The 20,940-nt window shown below is 43.9% G+C and overlaps 1 long non-coding RNA gene across 4 annotated transcripts in view; it reads left to right on the top strand.

Annotated features, from left to right (window-relative positions):
• Nucleotides 1–20,940, top strand: part of LOC122240755 — a 32,687-nt gene that overhangs the window by 760 nt on the left and 10,987 nt on the right. For 3 of the 4 annotated variants that reach the window (XR_006220504.1, XR_006220506.1, XR_006220500.1), the window contains exon 2: nucleotides 8,340–8,507. This is a non-coding gene — a long non-coding RNA (uncharacterized LOC122240755). Of the gene's footprint in view, nucleotides 1–7,079; nucleotides 7,163–8,339; nucleotides 8,508–20,940 lie in introns of those variants that run through there. The other variant, XR_006220508.1, reaches the window with a different exon arrangement.

Raw genomic sequence — 20,940 nt, 5'->3', positions numbered from 1 at the left:
AACTCCAGCCAATCAGAGTCCAGATGGGAGAGACTCCTGCCTTCTCTTTTCAGTAGGTGTAAGGCTGTGAAGGACATGTGATAATCTCTTTTGTTGTCTTGCTACTATGGAGGTAAAGCATGTCTGAGAAGGGAGCACCCCACGTTGCAGAACCAGGCCAGGAGACAGCAGTATTATTTGAGTGCCTTCGTTAAGCCGTGGCTGAACTAGATTCTTTTGACTTTCCAGGTACCAATAAATTCCCTGCGGAAGTTTAATGACAATAAGTGGGGAAGGAGAAACTCAATTGGGTTGCGAAGAGAATGGCCTTGCTTCCTTTGGGGAAGCAGTTGGCCTCCCTGCACGATAGGGTACCGGCCCCTCAAATCCCTTCCTGGAGATACAGGTGGGAAGGTGTCCCCCGACACCAGTGCCCAGCCTCTTAGCACCCTCCGTGCTCACCTCCAGCTCCCCCCACTCTGCTCTCTCTCCGTGGCCCTCTTAGGTGTTAAATGGGGAGAATTTCAGTCCAGAGTGAATGTTTACAGCTTACTTGAAACCCTTAAAAATAAAAATTCATCATAAACTGACAGATCCTTAAATTTAACTGTGCAAACAGTGCCACTATAATATTTAAAGCTCCACTTGAATGGCCACTCTATCAAAACCACATGGGCTCCCACCTGGCTCTCTCCCTTCCACTGTTGAATTTGAGGAAATGCTGGCAGTATGTTTATTTGGGCTGAAGGCACAGACCCTCCTTGCTTTGGGTTAACCATTTTTACAGGACTGTTCATATTCCATGGTGGACGGCCCTAAGTCTTGGGCCTCAAGGTTCTGAGTTTCTTCCCCTGCATTCATACAGAGGAAGCATAGCAAACAGTTGATGGTGTGGGCTTCAGGCTTGCAGGGTTGGAATCTTGGTTCTGCAGGTGACTAGCTTTGTGACATTCAGAATGATACCTGATGGCTCTGTGCCTTAATTTCTCCGTTAATGGGGAGTGATGACAATTCCTCCTTCTTGTGAAGACTAAATGAGTTAATTTATGTAACACACAATCCTAACTGGAATATAGTATGTCCTCAATAAACATGTTCGTGTGTATGTGACCTCAGATGCAGAGGGTTGAGTTAATACAACTTCTCACCATCCAGTTGATTGCAGATTGCTATCAACTCATCTCACACATAATACTATCCTGAATATAATAGAATATGTTCTTTATGGACTTCACTGGAATCTATAGCTAGGAATAGAATGGCCAGATAATATATATGCGTATGCCCAATTTGACTGACAACTGTAAACTACTAACTCCTATCCTTGGCTAATTTTCTCCTAAGGCTATTTTCTGGTTCATTGTCAAGAGTTCGCTTTTATTCTTGTTAGTTTTGGGCAGTGCAAATTACCTTCCTTCATCTGTCATCCCTTTACTATATCTACATTATTCTCCATTTTAAAAATCTTTAATTTTGATAGATCCAGACCCTTTTACCTTATGTGGAGTGTTTTTTAGCTTTACAGAATTTTTGTTTCGAGTTATGACGTGTGCACGAAAATGCACCGAGTTTAAGTTGGGTGAGTTTGGACAAGTATATTATTCACTGATGTAACACTACCACAGTAAAGATGTAAAACTTTTCCATCACTCAAGTCAGTCTCCTACAAAAGGCAAATGCCTTCCTAATTTTCATCACCACAGATTAGTTTCTCCTGTACTAAAGCTTCATCTAATAAATAGGATCACAGATGTACTTTTATGGCTGCCTTCTTCACTCAGAGCGTTTTTCAGACTCACTTATACCATTGCATGTATCAGTAACTTGCTCTTTTTTATTGCTGGATAGCATACCATTGTAAGAAGTTGTTTATCCATTTGCCTAATTATAGACATTAAGGCTTCTCCATCTTTTGGCTATTGGAATAAAACTGCTGTAAATATTCACACAAATTTATACACATATATAACGCATATTTTCATTTCATTCCTAGGAAAATAATTGCTAGGTTATAGGGTAGATGTATTTTACCTTCAAAAGAAACTGCCAAAGAATTTTCCAAAGTGGTTTTACCATTTTACAGTCCAACCAGAAATGTAAGATCCACATCCTCACCAACACTTGATGTTGTCTGTGTTTTTAATTTTAGCCATTCTGGTATATAGTGAGTATTTCAGATTGGCTTTAATTTGCTTTTCCCTGTATCTTATGATGTCGAGCACCTTTTCATGGGCTTATTGGCCATTTCTATATCCCTTGTAGCGTATCTATACAACTCTTTTGTCTTTTTGTATTAAATTGGGTTGTTCTTTTCATTGTTGAGTTGTTAAGAGTTCCTATATATTCTGGATGCAATTCCTCTGATGTGTGTGTGTGTGTGTGTATGCATATATATTTTTTCTCTTATCTATGCCTTATCTTTTCATCATTAAATGATGTCTTTTGATGATCAGAAGTTCATTTTTGATGAAGTCTAACTTATCAAATTTTTAACAGACTATTCTTTTAAGAGCAGTTTTTGGTGCATAGCAAAGTTGAGTGGAAATTTACAGAGTTCCCACATAGTCTCTGCCCCAACACATGCATAACCTATTGAGATCTCCCCAAGAAATATTTGTCTACCCCAAGGTTGAAAATTTTCTCCTGTTTGCTTCTGGATGGTTTATGATTTTAACTTTTGCATTTAGATCCTTGATTCTTCTGGACTTGATTTTGGAGTATAGTATGAGGTAGGGATTCAGATTCATTTTCTTTTCACACATACATCTAGTTGTTCTAACACAATTCATTGAAAAGTGGTTTCTTTCCCCCGTTGAATTGCTGTGGAACTTTTGCTGATAATCAACTGACCATATATTTGTGTCAGTTTATTTCCAGACACTATTTTATTTTATTGATGTATATATCTCATCTTAGGCCACTACCACATGGCCTTGATTATTGCAGCTTTATAGTGAGTCTTGAAATCAGGTAGGATAAGTCTTTCAACTTTGTTGCCTTTTTTGAAGATTGATTTGAATATTTAAGGTTGTTTACATTTCCATATAAATTTAAAAATTAAATTGTACTTCAAGAAACTCTTGCTATAGGGGCGCCTGGGTGGCTCAGTCGGTTAAGCGGCCGACTTCAGCTCAGGTCACGATCTCGCGGTCCGTGAGTTCGAGCCCCGCGTCGGGCTTTGGGCTGATGGCTCAGAGCCCGGAGCCTGCTTCCGATTCTGTGTCTCCCTCTCTCTCTGCCCCTCCCCCGTTCATGCTCTGTCTCTCTCTGTCTCAAAAATAAATAAAACGTTAAAAAAAATTAAAAAAAAAAAAGAAACTCTTGCTATAATTTTTTAAACAATTTTTTTAATTGAAGTAAAGTTGACACACAATGTTACATTAGTTTCAGGTGTACAACGTAGTGATTTGACTATTTTACAGGTTATGCTATGCTCACCACAAATGTAGCTACCACCTGTCACCATACAATGCTATTGCAATACCATGGGCCATATTCCCTACATTGTAACTTTCATCCCCGTGACCTATTTATTCCATCACTGGAAGCCTGAACCTCTCACTCCCCTTCACCCGTGTTGCCCACCCTTCTATTCCCTCTGCTTTGGCAACCACCAGTTTGTTCTCTATATTTATAGGTCTGTTTCTGCTTGTTTTGTTTTTTTTAGATTCCAAATATAAGTAAAATCATACGGTATTTGTCTTTGTCTGACTTGTTTCACTTAGCATTTAATACCCTCTGGGTCCATCCCTGTTGTTGCAGACAGCAAGATCTCATTCTTTTTTTTTTTTTATGTCTGAGTAATATTCCATTCTATATATAGAGAATACACACACACACACACACACACACCACAGTTTTTTTTTAAAGCCTACTTATTTATTTTGGGGGTGGAGGGAGGGGCAGAGAAAGAGAAGGAGAGAGAGAGAATCCCAAGCAGGCTTCACACTGTCAGTGCAGAGCCCAATGCGGGGCTCAAACTAACAAACCATGAGATCATGAACTGAGCTGAGATCAAGAGTCAGACATTTAACTGACTGAGCCACCGAGGCACCCCCACAGCTTCTTTATCTATTATTCAATCAGTGGATACTTGGGTTGCTCCTGTATCTTGGCTGTTGTAAATAATGCTGCAATAAACATAAGGGTGCATGTATCTTTCAAGTTAGTGTTTACATTTTCTTTGGGTAAATAGTCAGTACTGGAATTACTGGATTGTATGGTATTTCTATTTTTAACTTTTTGAGGAACCTCCATACTATTTTTCCACAGTGGTTGCACCAATTTACATTCCCAACAATAACTCACAAGGCTTCTCCTTTCTCTATGTCCTTGCCAACACTTGTTATTTCTTGTCTTTTTGAAACTAGCCATTCTGACACATGTGAGGTGATATTTCACTGTGGTTTTGATTTGCATTTCCCTGATGACTAGTGATGTTAAGCATCTTTTCATGTGTTGGCCATCTGTATGTCTTCTTTAGAAAAATGTCTATTTACGTCTTCTTCCCATTTTAATAGGATCATTTTGAGGCTTTTGGTGTTGAGTCATGTAAGTTCTTTATATATTTTTAATATTAACCCCTTATCAGATACATCATTTGCAAATACCTTCTCCTATTCAGTAGATTGCTTTTTCATTTTGTTAATGGTTTCCTTCACTGTGCAGAAGCCTTTTATTTTGATGTGATCCCAGTAGTTTATTTTTGCTTTTGTTTCCCTTGCCTGTAGAGACAGATCTAAAAAACGTTGCTAAGGCCAATGGCATATAGATAACTGCCTATGTTTTCTTAAGAGTTTTATGGTTTCAGTTCTCACATATTAGATCTTTAATATTTTGCAGTACTTTTGAATGAGATTATGTTGAATCTATACATAAATTTGGAAAGAATTAATATCTCAACAGTATTGAATCTTCTAATCTATGAACATAGCAAAGAGTTCCGTTTGTTTAGGTCTTTTTAATGTATTTTATCAATATTTTGTAGCTTTTGGTATAGAAGTAGTATACATCTTTTAACAAAATTATTTCTAAGAATTTTATGGATTTTAGAGTTATTGTAATTATATTATTTTTATTTAATTTTTAAACTGTTCAAGCTACCATAGAGATAAAAATTGATAAAAATTTTTATCAATGTTTATTCATTTTTGAGAGACAGAGAAAGAGCACAATTGGGGGAGGGGCACAGAAAGAAAGGGAGACACAGGATCCGAAGCAGGCTCCAGGCTCTGAACTGTCAGCACAGAGCCCCAAACGGGACTGGAATTCATGAACTGGGAGATCATGCCCTGAGCTGAAGTCAGACACTTAATGGACTGACTGACACCCCTGGGCACCCCTAAAAATTGATTTTTTAAAATATTGACCTTGTGTCCTGAGTTTAGTAGTTTCTATTGTAGATTTCTTAAGTTTTTCCACCCACAATCGTATAATCTGTGAAAAAAGACAATTTTAATTCTTTTCCAAGCTGTATTCCTTTCATTAATTTTTCTTTTATCATTGCAGTGACTAAAATAAACACTTCGATGTTGAATAGAAATACTGAAAGGAGACAATATGTTGGCTTCATTCTTAATCACTTCCCAGCAACTGTCGTCTTTGTTACCACTTATGAATGGCATTATATTTTTAAACTGTATTTTCTAGTTGACTATTGCTGGCATGGGGAGATGTTAATTTTTTTGGTGGAATTGATTTTTCTAAGTCAATAAACATAGTCACTGCAAGGGCGCTTGCAGCCTGTGCCTCCCTCTCCCTCTGTGTCTCCCTCGCTCTCTGCCCCTCCCCCACTCACACCCTGTCTCTCAAAAATAAACGCTAAAAAACTTTTTAAAAATACGTAGTCACTACAAATGGTGATAGTTTTATCTTTTCCCTTTCAATCCTTCTTCTCTTAATTCTTCATCTTCTCTTAGAGTTTTGGCCAGTTCCTCCAGTACACATCTAAGAATCACTCTTGTGAAACAGGAAGGATTTGAAGCCGTTTTTATATCTGTTTTTGTTTGTTTATTTCAAGTTCTTATTTAAATTCCAGTTAACCTATAGGGTAACATTAGTTTCAGGTATAATTCAGAGTATAATTTAGTGATTCATCACTTATGTATAACACCCAGTGCTCATCACAACAAGTATCCTCCTTAATACCCATCACCCGTTTAACCCATCCCCCCACCTACCTCCCCAAAGCTGTTTTTATTTCTATTTTTAAATATGAGGAAACTGAGGCCCAGGGAAGTCAAGTTATTTGTCCAAGAACTCATAAATACGTGCTGTTTAAAAAGTATAAATGGGGTGCCTGGGTGGCTCAGTCGGTGAAGCGTTGGACTTTAGCTCAGGTCATGATCTCGCAGTCCGTGAGTTCAAGCCCCACATCCGACTCTCTTCTGTCAGCACAGAGCCAGCTTGGAATCCTCTGTCTCTCTCTCTGACCCTCCCCTGCTTACATTCTCCCTGTCTCTCAAAAAAGAACAAACATTAAAAAAATTTAAAAAAAAAAGTATAAATGTAGTTTAAAAAATAAATAGTCCAAATTCCTTGAAGCAAAGTTAGAAAATAGAGACAAAAGGAAATAAAATACACATATAGTGGTCATCCAAAGACTAAGTGCCATTAATATTTTAGATTATAGCTTTTCAGACTGTTGACAATAAAATATATTTTACTTAAACACGATTAGACAGTAATGTTGTTTTGTAATGTGTTTTTCCACTGAGCAATTATCAGAAACATATTTTCAAGTCAATGAATACATTTAATGTTTGCATAGTATTCCATCTGATGGCTGTAACATAGTTTAGATAAACATTCCACAATTAGGGGGAAGGGTGAGACACCTACTTTGGTTTCAGTTTTTCACTCTTATAAACAACACTGCGAAGAATTTCATTGTGACTAAATTTTTACCCCAAATCTAGGATATGTTCTTTAGTACAAATTCTTGAAAGTGGAATTGCTAAGTCAAAGGCCCTTGATGTTCAGGCCCTTGATATCTGTTGGTAACACACGACTTTTAACGGGTATGTAACAGATAATTCCATGTTGACATTTTTTTCCACTTCCCCTCATATAGGATCCACTAATCTTCTCACTGTCTCTACCCATCGTCTCCCATTTTCTAACTGGAAAATCCCAAGCCTGATCTTGCCTCAACCTCATCGTAATCATTCAACAACATCCAATGGTTACGTATTGAATACCTACTATTTTCCAAGTTCTGGAGATACATGCTCATGGAGCCTATGTTCTAGTGGGGAGAGACAGATATTGAATACCTACTATTTTCCAAGTTCTGGAGATACATGCTCATGGAGCCTATGTTCTAGTGGGGAGAGACAGATAATAAACATAGGTAGTTTATAGGGCCTGGTCAAAGATGCTGAGTGATTGGGGAAAAGAAGACTAGAGGCAGATGATGGGGACCAGGAGTAGTAGTGAGAGATGGGGAAATAGTTTGCAGTCTTACAAAGGAGGGTCAGAGTAGGTCTCTGAGCAGGATTAGACTTGATTAGAGGTGAAGGAGACAGGAGGAAGAACATTCCACGCAGAGGGATGGGCAAAGGCCCTAAAGCAGGAACTCCCCCTACCTATCAAAGAAGAGTGAAGTCAGAGTGGCTGCAGCAGAGTGAGGAGTGGGAAAAATAGGTCAAGGGGGCATGGGGGGGATGCTAGGTTATACAGGAACTTGTGAGGTTATGTAAAGACTTTGGCCTTTGCTCTTTGAAGATTTTGAGCACAGGAGTGACATGGTGTGACTTTCAATTTATAAGAATCACTCTGATTGTTAAGAACAGACAATAGAAGCTGGAAGACCACCTAGGAATCTCCTGCAGTAATCTAGCCAAGGGGTGATAGTGGTTCGGACCAGGGGTGGCCTGTGGAGGTTGGAAGAAATGGTCAGGCTGTGCAGGTCTGAAGGAAAGCCGATATTTACTGTGGAATGCGTGACTATCTTCTGTTGGTCCCTCTGGATTCAGCTTCTGGCTCTCCCCATGGTCCTCTGTGCCCTGAGAGGCTGACCTGTATGAACTGCGTCAAGTCTCGTTGCCTTCTATTTCCCGTTGGATTTGGCTGAAAGGAGTATTGGCTGGGGGTCTGAGGGAAGGAGGAGCGTGAGGCTGGGCATATTTCCTCAAGTCCCTCCTTGCTGGCTTGGCTGCACCTTCTACAAATGGCTGCAGCTCGAAGCAGCTCCCTTTGCCCCCCAGACCTAGGTGGTAACAGCCTGCTTCTCTGCCAGCCCCAGAGTCTTGCACTATGACTGTTGCTTTTCCAACACCCCGCCCATAAATTTACGGATAATCTCTTTCTTACATTCTCCTCAAAACACCCAATTTAAGTGTGCCATCTGTTTGTTGCAGGGACAGGAGGCAGGTCATGAATGAAAGTGGAGTTGGCTTCAAGACCCAAGGTCCACGAGGTTCTCCCTTTACATACGACTCTGTGCCCCAAACCTGGCCAAGGTGGTCTTGGGGCCTTCATTCTCCTTGGAAGTAACCACATTGCATACAGCTTCAAAAAATTGGAAGGTAACAGTAAAAATGGTCATATTCTCCCACCGGCCCCAGATCTCCAGACAAGGGCTGGTATGGAAAGAGCACTGGACAAGGAATCAAGAGGCTCCCTGGTCTGGTTTCTGTGGATTAACTCCCTGAACAACCATTAACAGGTCACTTGATGACTCAGAGCCTCAGTTTCCTCATCTATAAAATTGGCAATAATGAAACCAAACTCAAAGAATTGTGGGTAAAGATCAAATAACAATGCCTGCCTCAACATCATGTGATCTAGCCTGTGAGCTGGGAGGCAAAAAGCCACAGTTTGTATTCTGACCTTGTGGTTTACAAGCTGCATGACCTTGAGGAAGTTTCCAGCCTCAGTTGTCTCACCTATGAAATGAAAATAGTATTAACATCTCCTGCAGAGCCTGGCAAGTAAGCTTTCAATAAGTGTTACATAGCTGACAAATATTAAATTGTTTCCTTCGCCCCCCCCCCACCATCTGTGAAATGGACTCAAACTTAAAAAAAAATATTTTTAATGTTGATTTATTATTTTGAGACAGAGGGAGAGAGACAGAGCATGAGTGGGGGAGGGGCAGAGAGAGGGAGACACAGAATCTGAAGCAGGCTCCAGGCTCTGAGCTGTCAGCACAGAGCCCAACGCAGGGCTCGAACCCACAGACCATGAGATCATGACCTGAGCTGAAGTCAGACACTTAACCGACTGAGCCACCCAGGCGCCCCTGGACTTGATCTTTTTAGTACATAAGATAACTTTCTTTTACTGATTGTGGTTTTCCCTCCCCATAATATGTGGGCAAGATTCATCCATTTTGACATGTGTGGGTCTTGTTTATTAGTTCTTACTGCTGTATGGCATTACATTGTATGAATTTGCCACAACTTATTCATCCATTCTCTCATGGATGGACATTTCCATTGTTTTCCACCTCGGGAGGGCCATAAATAACGCTGCTCTGAAACCCTGGTGATGGCCTCCTTGTGCCCACATCCAGGTTTCCAAGTCTGAATGAGTGTCTTTGCAGTCCGGCCATATGCGGGTATGAGCCCAGTTGAGAAGGGGGAAGCGGAGGGTGCAGGGAGGGGCTGGCCTGGGGTCAGGATGGGGGTGGGAAGGAGGCATGGGGGAGCTGACTCTTATTTAACAGGTTTTGAAGGCTTTGTAAGTAACAGCTCTTAAAACACAATATTTTGAAGATTTAAGTGTAAATGAACAGAGCCATATGGATTACATTTGCCTTAAATTACACAGGATTTAAAGCGGGGCTTAGTGCTCCAGGGCAAAGGTACAGGCGTTTCATGGCTTGCCTCCTTTGCTTGCCAAGGACCTGGATTTCCCCCACCGTCCAGAGCTCTGGCTGTGGAGCAGGGCAAACACTAACTGCCCAGGTGCCCTGGCCACAGTCCGGGATACAACGGAGCCTCAAAGCCTGGGCCCCAGGATGTCCTAGTCCTAGTTCTTGCTCTGCCCCTGCTTTGCTGTGTGGCCTTGGGCCAGAGGCTCTGCTTCTCTGGACTTTAGTTTCCTTCTTTGTAAAATGAGATGTCTAGGAGGTGGTATAACGGTGATTAATCAGAGTGATTAAGATCTGGGTTTGAAACCATCCTTTAACCACTTTCTGGCTGTGAGACCTTGGGCTAATTATTACTCAGCCTTTTTATGCCTCAGTTTCCTCATCTATAAAATGGGAATATTAATAGTATCCACCTCATAGGTGGTTGTGAAAAATAAATTTGCCAGTAGTATACCCGGCTCCTAGGAAGCACTCCGTTTGCACCACTTTTGTTTTGTCTTTATGGTCCTTAGCACAGATGGGTCCAACCCTGATTTTCCCTGTCATTCCCAGGCAGAGGTGATGGGAGTGAGCCTGACAAATGAGACAGGGTTCCATGGTGCCCAACCACTTGCCATTCTTTCCAACATTTCCATTATGTGGCTATTAGTTCATATCACTTTATTTTTTTAAGTTCATTTATTTATTTTGAGGGGGGAGGGGCAGAGAGAGAGAGAGGGAGAGAGAGAATCCCAAGCAGGCTCCACACTGTCCACGCAGAGTCCGACACAGGGCTCGAACTCAAGAATCGCAAGTTCAGGACCTGAGCTGAAATCAGGAGTCGGGTGCTTAACCGACCGAGCCACCCAGGTGCCCCTGTATCACTTTAAATGTGAGTACCTACACATATGCTTATAAGGGGATTGTGCTGAGTCATAATCTCCTTTCTTAACTTTCACCATACCACATATGTGTTTCCATGTCATTAATCTTCATTGGCACCATTTTTCTGTATCTGAACGGGAACACAGTAAACCAACATGTACCAAGCGCTTACCATGCAGCAGCCTCAGTGTTAAATATTTTCCATGCATGTTCGCATTTAATCCTCAAAACAAGAAAATGAATATCGTATTCTGATCATCTCCATTTTACAGCAAAGGAAACTGAGGCTTGGGAGGCTAAATAACTTGCCTAAAATATCACTCAAGCCCGGACCTGCTGACTCAGGAGCGTAAGTGCTGACCTGCTCCCAGGCACTGCCTGCCCTATCAAACTACATCACGAAGTGACTTCAGCTTCCTATTCTTGGACACTTGGATTTTTTTTTTTTCTCTCTTTTCACTCTTATCAGTAGTATGTGATAAATATTCTTAAACAAAGATCTTTGCCTACATTGTGCTCACTTTTGGGGGATAAATTCCTTGAAATGGACGGCCCAGTGTTTGGGGCTTTCTTTACAGAGCTGAGGAGACGCAGAAGACTCAGCCTAGTTGGAGGCTCGGAGGCCCAAGGGAGAGGCAGGAAGCCCTGGAGGGGATGGGCCCAGCTGGAAGGCTGGGATGCCTGACTAATCCACAGACCATGCACACTGCTTCGGTTTATCTGAGGCCTGGCTTCCCGTGCTCCTGCAGCTCATCCTGGAACCCCCAGGAATTCAGTTTATTTCCATCCTGGTTTTGCTGACTTTGCTGAAGTCTCTGCTCAGTGGATCAGCTGCGAAACACAGTCACACACACACACACACACACACACACACACACGCACAGCCCTCCAGGAATCAGGCAGAAGGGAGACACTCGTGGGGACGAGGCCAAAGAACCTATGAAAAGTGGGAAACCCGAATTTACACAGAAAGAAAACTCCCCAGAAAAAGCTGTTCGCCAGATTTACATCAATCATTTCATCTCTAAACTGAGCTGGGTTAGTTGAACCTTTTTGTAATGGCTTTATTGGTTTTGAAAAAAAAAAATTACGTGTTCATTGTTTTTAAAAATTCCTCACCATAGATACAAATACATTTGAAGATATAAAAGCATTTTCATATTCTTCTTTCAGACTGGCTGTATATAAAACAGCTTTTCAAGCGCTTGCTAAAATGCATATTCTGATTCAGGAGTCCTGGGCTGGGCCTGAGAGTCTGCATTTCTAACCTGCTCCCAGGGGAGGCCAGTGCTGCTGGGCCATGGCCAAGACTGTGGGCCCGGAGGAGCATGAGATATGTGTGCTAATACAGAGCCTTCTACCATGGAACTGCCGCTCTCTGGTGACTGCTCAAAATGTTATGTCAGAGCTACAAGGGATCATCTGATGAGAACTTCTGAAGATAGTGGGGAAACTGAGGCTACTGGGAGAATGAGACAAGCCCAAGGCCAGGGAGCTCGAGCCAGAGCATGACAGAAGGCTTCAGATTCCTTTTGTTTCTACAGAGCCCAGAGCTTAGTCAGCTTTGACTGTGGGACCGAAGGCTCTGAGAATGGCCGAAGGGAACTGTGGCCCCTGTAAGGAACGAGGCCAGCAGGCAGAGCACAGACCCCATGCCAGGTACCATCTGGATGCTTTGCATACATACACTCTCAGAAAATCCCCACTGTGACCTTCGCGGTAGCATTGTCCACTCCATCTTACACAGGGAAACTGAGGCTCAGAGAGCACAGTGGTCTGGGTCTGCCAGAGGTCACACAGCAGGTGAGTGAGGAACTGGCATCAGGTGTGTGTGTATGAGAGAGAAAGAGAGGGAGAGACCCAGCACTGCCTCCCAAAGTCCCCTTTCAGCTCCTACCTTCAGGGTCTCTGTCTTACTGTGCTTGAACAATGGTTCATTTCCCGTCAAGTGAAAACTGGTCTTATTTGTAAGAAACTGTAGGAAATAAATGCAAGAAAGTCATTCAAATCTGGGCCCATCTTAGCACCCTGCAGAGTGCTAGGCCTGCCCTCTTTGTTAAAAGGGGAGGTTAGCAAACGTTAGAGAGGTGTTGGGAACAGGCTAGCACCACACTGAGGCTTTCCTCTGGATGAAGGAGAATAGTTTTGCAGTACAGGAGTCGGCCTTTGGCAGTGTCCTGGGTGGATTCTATCTTTCTTCCATCTCCTGGGCCCACTACAGCACCCTGCTCTATGCTGCCTTTCAGGCCTGAGCCCAGTGGCAGCAGTCAGGACTGGCTTTTGGGACAGGCACCTGGGCCGGGTTTGACATCGTGGGAGGCCTAAGCCTATGACATCTCTACTTAAGTCCTTTGCCTCCCAGGGGGTCCAGGGGCCTGGGAGTCCATGAGCAGGCAGCCTGGAGCCAGGACATGCTCCCTTCCAAAAAAGATGACCCACCAGCCTGTTTGCCTAATGTGACCACTTTGGAAAAATTGTTTGTTCTCATCCTGCTAAAAACAGCTTCAAAGTGACTCCTGTCTAGACTGTGCCAGGATCGATTATCAGATCCTTGACCTGATCCAAACCACAGGGGGCGTAGTCATTTGCTTTAATGCAATTAAAGCAAAATATAATAATGTATCCAGGCCAGGGACCAGAACAAGTCTCCCTGGAAGGTGGGAGGAGAAAGCAGCTCTGGATAATTTCTTCTCAATTCCAAAGTTGCAAGTGTGGACTTTTCCTGCCTTCGTCTCCAAGGCAACCTTGGGCTTTGGACTCTCCCTTGTCCTGCTGAGTGCCACCAGGTGAGGGCAGCCTGGGGGGGAGTGGGGGTTGGAGGAAGCAGGCTTGGGGTGGTATGTGGAGAGGATACTGCAGAGCAGAGTCCAGGAGGAGTGAAGCGGGAGAAGGAAGGGAAAATGAGAAAAAAGATCACAGGAGAGGAGGAAAGAAATGCAGCCAGCTCAGTAATTCCCAGATTCTTTGACAAACCCCCAGTCCCAGGGAGAACAGGGTGAGCCTCGTAGGTCTTCTCAGAGGACAACAGCAGGTGCAGTGATCTCAATTTCCAGAGGAAGTCACCAGGAAAATGGATTTTCAGTTCTCAGCCACAAGAAGCAGGAAGATCAATCCCAAGGCCTTGGCCTTGTGGTCAGACACGGCCTTACTGGCCTCACAGCTCTGTCCAACATCCCAGGTTCTGGAGAGGGGCGGGATGACGGCTCACACCTTCGCCCCTGCCTGTTCAGACATCTTTAGGGAATTCTTCAGCCCTTACCACATACATGCGGTCTGGGGGGACCTCCACACTCTGCCCGTAGGGCTGGCGTGACAAAGTCCCACACGCTGGGTGGCTTCAACAGCAGAAGTTTATTCTCTCACAGTTCTGGGGGCTGGGAAACCCAAAATCAGGGTGTTTGTTGTGCAGGAAAGGTGTATTCCAGGCCTCCCTTGTAGGCCTTCTCCCTGTCTGTTCACGTCGCGTTCCCTCCATGCGTGTCTCTGTCCAAATTACCCCTTGTAATAAGGCCACCAGTCCTGGATGGGAGCCCACCCTCATGCTCTCATTTTAACTCCCTTACTCCTGTGAGGACACTGTCTCCAAATGCGGTCACGTTCTGAGATACTGGGGGTTAGGATTTCAACGTAGGAATTTGGGGGGTGGGGCACACAGTTCGACCCACAGCACAGTCCATGGGGAGCTCCCCCTGCAGTTCTGGCAGGAGGAAGAGGAGGACAAGGCTCTGGTGAAGGCCAGCTCACCCTAGCTCCACGACCTTGGGAAACCTATCCATCTTCCTGAGCCACCTCCCTGTGCTCATCTGTGCAGTGGAAGCCGTAATGCCGCCCCCACTGGGTGGAAACCTACATGAGCTCCAAGTGCCTTTCTGCTCATGTTTATGTGAATTCCGTAGCTACGAAGCATCCTTGGAAAGCTTGTGTGCTCTCCCTTGCCACACTGAGGTTCCCTGAGAACTGAGAACCGCTTGGCACCCCAGAAAGTATAGCCCTTACACCTTTTCTGACTCCTTCCCCCTCCTCCTGCCGCTGCTCCTGCTTCCTGTTTGATCGATTCCCAAGGCTGTCCTTCTTTTATTGTTATTGGCTACCACTTATTAAAGACTTAACTGTATAGACGCGAGCCAAGTGCTTTACAATTTTATCTCATTTTTTTAAAGTTTATTTATTTATTTTGAGAGAGAGTGTGTGTGTGTTCATGAGCAAGGGGCGGGCAGAGAGAGTAGGAGAGAGAGAGAATCCCAAGCAGGACCCGTGCTGTCAGCACAGAGCCCTACTCGGAACTCAGTCTCACAAACCGTGAGATCATGACCTGAGCCGAAACCATGAGCATTGGATGCTTAACCCACTGAGCCACACAGGCCCCCTAATCTTTATGTCATTTTATCCTCACAATAACCCAATGGGATAGGAACTATGAGTAGCTCCATTTTGCAGATGAATAAACTGAGGTTCTGAGAGTTTGGGTAAGGCCCAGATGACAGACCTAGGACGTTAGTGAGGAAAATCTCAGAAAGGCAGATCTCAGCTCCGCAGAAGGAAGGCCTCTAGAGTCTAAGGAGAAAGGGATTTGAGTAGCTGCAGAGTCAGTGGGTCTCCTGGGCTGCGCGCAGAACCCCCTCTTGAATACCTTGAGGCCTCAGCCGAGGAGAGACCTGAGGGAGAGCTAGAGGCTCTTGCAAACCCTCCGAGGCCAACATGCCTGATGCCCTGCCAGCAACTGCCCAGTATATAGCGGCTCAACACACGCATAATAAATGAGTGATTGTATCCGTCAACTGCAACCATAAAAACAGCCAGTTTTGTTACAAAGTGACCATCTGCCAGGCTTGGGCTAGGCTTTTGACCCACAGTTTCTTATTTCATTTTGTTCCTCCTACTCCCTACGGATAGGTGTGATTACTATCTCAGTTTTACAGCGAAGAAAGCTGAGACCCAGCGAGGTTTGGTAACTGGCCCAAGTCTGCCTGAATCCAGGGTCGGAAGCGCTACACAAGGGGACTCAAACCCTGCCCACAGAAGGGGGCATGTTCATCTAACTGTTCCAACAGCCGTGGGTCCCCAGAAGCCTTCAGCACATAGTGGGTCCTTAATAAATGCTTAATGAATTAATGAGCTGATCCATTCATCAAACCTAGCTCACTGAGACATAGCAACCCAACAAACAACAAAATCTCTGGGCCCACAAGATTCCCCAAGCCTAGCACTTGGCACATAGTAGGTGCTCAGGAAGTATTTGTGGGATGAATGGCCGTGTGACCCCTAATGTGAGCAACTCTGCACATAAATTTCAGCTCCAGGCACTTTGAAGTTCCCCCAGGGGACAGCTGCTTTTCTTGTTATCGAGCCCCCCCCAGCCCCACCCCCGCCCCTACCCCCCCCTGGCCCCCTGGGCCCATCCAGGCCAGGGACCTGGGGCCGCCAGAGTCAAGAGATAAGGATGATGGATGGCCAGTCTCCTGGCTCCACAGAAGCCTGGGGTTTCCTGGGAGCGGGAGACAGTCTAGGGATTCTAAAGCCCCGCGGAATTTGAGTGGAGAGAGCTCGAGGAGGGGGTGGGGGCGGCGTCCGAAGTGTCCCTATCTTTGTGGAGACGCTGGACCCGACAGGAGGTTTCGGCACCCCCTGACTGCCTTGATCTCCTTCCATGTCGACAAGGCTTCCTTTCAGCATGTATTGGACACCAGGGCTCGTCGTTAGGGCTTCCAGTGGGAGGCTGCAGGGTGGTGTCCCCCCCCCCCCCCCCCCCCCCGCTAGCCCATCCTGCCCCCTCCCCTGGGACACCGGGCCCTCGATCTGGAGGCAGGACATGCTTGCTTCCCGCTTTTTAATCTGGGCATTAATTGAGTCCTTGGCAAAACAAAACAAAACAAAAAATCACTTAACGTTTTGTATCCCTAAAACTTACACAATGCTGTATGTCAAATATATTCAATAAATTTAAAAGAAAAAGAAATCACCTCTGGACCTATGTTCCCTCGTTTGTAAAATAATCCTCGGGGGAGGTGTTCCCTGCCAGCAATGCTGAGACAGGATCCTAAGTAACTATGAGGGAACCAGCTGGGGCTCAGGACGCTGGATTCCACCTCGATGAGGCGGCCACCAGCTTGTCCTTGGATCCAGACAGTACCATTCACTGGTTTGTGTAATTTTAAATCCCTGATCCCCGAACCGAGAGGCTTTATAGCTTCAGGTAGATTCTGAAGGCTGAGCATGTTAGATTTTGAAGGAATCTGAGAAACTGAAACTTGTAAATATTTTTTGTCTTTTCCTTCTCTTTGAACTTAAGTTTATTTTAACTTTAAATATATATATAATTATATATGTATATATGTAATATAATTATATATTATATATTATATATACATATATATGTATATATATGTATATATATGTATAATATTATTTATATTTATTATATGTATTATTTATATTTATTATATGTGTGTGTATGTATATATATATATATATATATATATATATATATATATATATATATTTAACACAATACTTGAGTATATCTTCCTTGTTAAAAAAAAATACAGATAAAGTGCCCAGACAGGGTACCCTCAATCCTGGATACCCTCAATCCAGGGTACCCTCACTTCTCTTTCCAGAAGCCATCATTTGGGGATGCACCCCCCAAAGCACCCTTAGCACCTTTTCATATATATCTGCTCACCCACAGAAGATGGGCAGAGTTGTCTATACTATAGAGGGTGGGGGTTTGTATACAAGGAATCAGCCCACCCTGGTCTTGATACTTTGCTTCCATCACTCAGCCCTATGGCCTGGAGACCCATCTGTGCTAGGACATACGGATCCATCTCATGTCCCCTAACTGGGATACAGCTCATGACTGGGTCGACCCGCCCTCCAGGTGAGCTCCAGCAAGAAGAGACTTGGTCTGTTTTGTTCACGGATGCTTCCCGTGTCTAAAACAGGGCCTGGCAGTAGTTAATAACTATTCCATGAATGAGTGAAGAGATGAACCAATGAACAATCCAGGGCGTGTAACCCATCCCATACCGGGGGATGTGTCATTGCTTCCAACTTTTCACCAACGCAAACTGCTGCAGTGAGGATCTTCGGACATGGTCCCTGTGTTCACTTTGGAGGAGCAGTCACTTTAGGGGCTCCCAAAGCCCCAAAGACCTTCATACAGTATGACTCCATGCATGAGAACAGGGAGCCCAGAAAGGGCAAACAAGTCACCCCAAGGTCATCTGGCACACTAGGGACTGATTTGAATTTTCTTCCTTCATTGACTCTCTTTGGACCTACACTTTCTCTGTCACCAATCCTTGCTTGTGTGCCTCAGGAGGGTGACTTTAAGGGCCAAGGTCTGATTCATGTGGCATGGAGAAGGAAGACCCTCCAGAATCAGAATATTTTTGTCATGGGGCTTTTGTCCGATTATTGAGCTTTTGAAGGATCTGGGGAAATCATGTTTCCTCCCTGAGACTCTGTTTTATTAATATATAAGAGTGATTGAAGATTCTCGTTTAACTCTTTTTTTTTTTAGTGTTTATTTTTGAGAGAGAGACAGACAGAACGTGAGCAGGGGAGGGGCAGAGAGAGAGGGAGACACAGAATCCGAAGCAGGCTCCAGGCTCTGAACTGTCAGCACAGAGCCTGACGCAGGGCTCGAACTGAAGGACCATGAAATCATGACCTGAGCCAAAATCAGACGCCTAACCAACTGAGCCACCCAGGCGCCCCAATTCTTGGTGAAGTCTTGAAGTGAGGACAACAAGAAAGAGTTTGCAAAACAGAGAAGAGACATAGGAATCTGAGAATTGGTTTATAATATGGAATTTTTTTAAACAAATTTTAGGTTAAAAGATAAAGAATGTTTCCACTTTTATAAAAAAAAAAGAAAAAATTGCACATATATATTCAATATATGTACTCTCTATATAATGTACATTGAGAGAGAATAAGTTTGTATTACTGCAGAAAAGGTGACAGCAGTTACCCAGCAAATGTTAATTGTCAGTGCTTTCCTGGGAGTTCAGTATTGCAGAGGAAGAAAGGGGAACCTAGTAATTATTTTCTTACTACACCCCGTTTTGATTTTGTAAAAACTTAACAAACATATATTTATATATTAAATATGTAATCTCAAAGACATCAAAAGTGAAAAGATAAATATTACTATAGGGAAAAAATCAAAGCAAAGGTCATGAATAATTCACTTGCAAAGAAAAAGGACAAATAGCTAAATAACAACAACAGAAGGCTAACTCTTAGAGTGATCAAATAGGTACAGATTAAAACAACAATGGAATTCCTTTTGGGGTCTATCAAATTGTAAGAAGTGATATGAAATAAAGACCAAAAGGTCTGCAGTTCTTGCCCTAGAGAGAGGGTAATCGTGATGGGGATTATTAGCAGGAAACGGAGGGGGTCGGGGGGTGGCCGTACCCTGATGGTGATGACAAGTCCGTCCTGTCCTGCTCCCTGGTGCTCTGAGAGAGCCATCTCCAGGACAAGCAGAGGTGACAGGGCAGAATCCCTGCTTCCTTTGGCTTCTACCTCCTCCCCATCATAGAGACCCAGCGTGGCGTCCACTGGCCCACTGCTGCCCACCAGGGACACTCTACTTTCATCAGACCTAAATCCCCCTTCTTCTGATAAAGAGTCCTGGATCCTGTGACAAAACCAGGAAAGATTGGGAAGGTGCTGGGTGCAGGCAGACCATTTCTTCCTTACTCCCAAAGGAATTGCTAGGTTCAGAAGGGCGTGCCCATTGTGGGGTCAAAGGTCATCTCTGTTCCGCCCCTGCCTCTAAGCAGCCCTGCAGGAAGGCTTTATTTGGGTGGGCTTTTGTGGGACTACAATGCCATACTAGGAAAAGCCATTAGCAATCAGCTGGTGCAATAGCCCAGTTTTATATAAGGGGAAATGGAACACAAGAGGGCTCAGGAGAAATTTAAACCACCCAACTGATGAGATCGAGCTATGCGTACGACCAAGGCCTCTTGACTCCAGGTCCAGTCCCCTTTCTGCTCAGATTCACCGGTTGCCGTATCTTTTTTTTTTTGTATACTGGATCTGTTCTTTAATCTCTGCACATCGAAATCTATGATCTCCCTGGCTATGGCTACAACTCCCGCTTGTTCAGTTTCAGAAGATATACATTCACAATGTAGAGAATATACGTGAGAGGAAAAAAATATTCTGATACAGCTCTCCTAGCATTAATAATAAACTATAAATATCAACCCTAAGGAATGAAATTAAATCATTTTAAAGAGTAAAAAATTTTAAATAAAACAAAGGCCCCTGATGATATCACAATACACAAATGCAAAGCATGAGGAGTCGTCAGTGTGTTTGGCACAATGCTCTCATCTTTGCTTTACTCAGCACGTCCCCCTGACCGAGAGATCTGCTCACAGAGAGAAGGAAGGGGGGTAGAAGAAACTCCATGCCCTAACTCAACCGCTATCACAGAATTCATGTGAAGTAGTTACTTACCTGCCTAAAAATGAGTATTGGTGTTAAGCAGATTCTCTTTTTAAGTTCTCAGGTAAAGACTTGGGCGCCTGGGTGGCTCAGTCCGTTAAGCGTCCGACTTTGGCTCAGGTCATGATCTCATGGTTCGGGGATTCAAGCCCCACATCAGGTTCTGTGCTGACAGCTCGGAGCCTGGAGCCTGCTTCGGATTCTGTGTCTCCCTTTCTGTTCCTCCCCACTCTCACTCTCTCTCTCAAAAATAAATAAATGTTAAAAAAAAATTAAATGCTCAAGGAAAGACTATGAAATGGTGGTTAAAGGTAGAGCTAGGCAAACTTTTTTGGTAAATAGCTAGATAGTAAATATCTTGGGCTTTGTAAGACATATAGTCAGTTTGCAATGACTCTGCCCTTGTAACTTCGAAAGCAGCCACAGACAATGTGTAAACAAGTGAGCGTGACTGTGTTCTGATAAAACTTTATTTATAAAAACAGGAAGTGGGTGGGGAGGGTGGGATCTGGCCCAACGGGCTGCAGTTTGCCAAGCCCTGGTTAAGAGTGTGGGCTTGGGAGTTGGACTTGAACTGGAATCCTAATTCTGCTGCTTCTTCATTTGTGAGACCTTGCTCAAATGGCATAATTATTTGAGCCTCATGTGTAGAATGAGGATAATAATTGTGCCTGGTCATAGAATAGCTACTCAGTGGAACACCACTTCTCTCAGGCATGTTGTAGCAGCTCAGTAAGCAGGACCTAAATAGGTAGGACACCACCCGCTCTGCTGGAAGAGGCCTGGGTTCCCATTCTAATTTGACTGCC

Source organism: Panthera tigris, chromosome A1 (assembly GCF_018350195.1).
Source record: "Panthera tigris isolate Pti1 chromosome A1, P.tigris_Pti1_mat1.1, whole genome shotgun sequence".
In the NCBI taxonomy this organism is placed as follows: Eukaryota; Metazoa; Chordata; class Mammalia; order Carnivora; family Felidae; genus Panthera; species Panthera tigris.
Note: the sequence above shows the minus strand (reverse complement) of the source record. Positions and strands in the feature narration are given on the sequence as shown.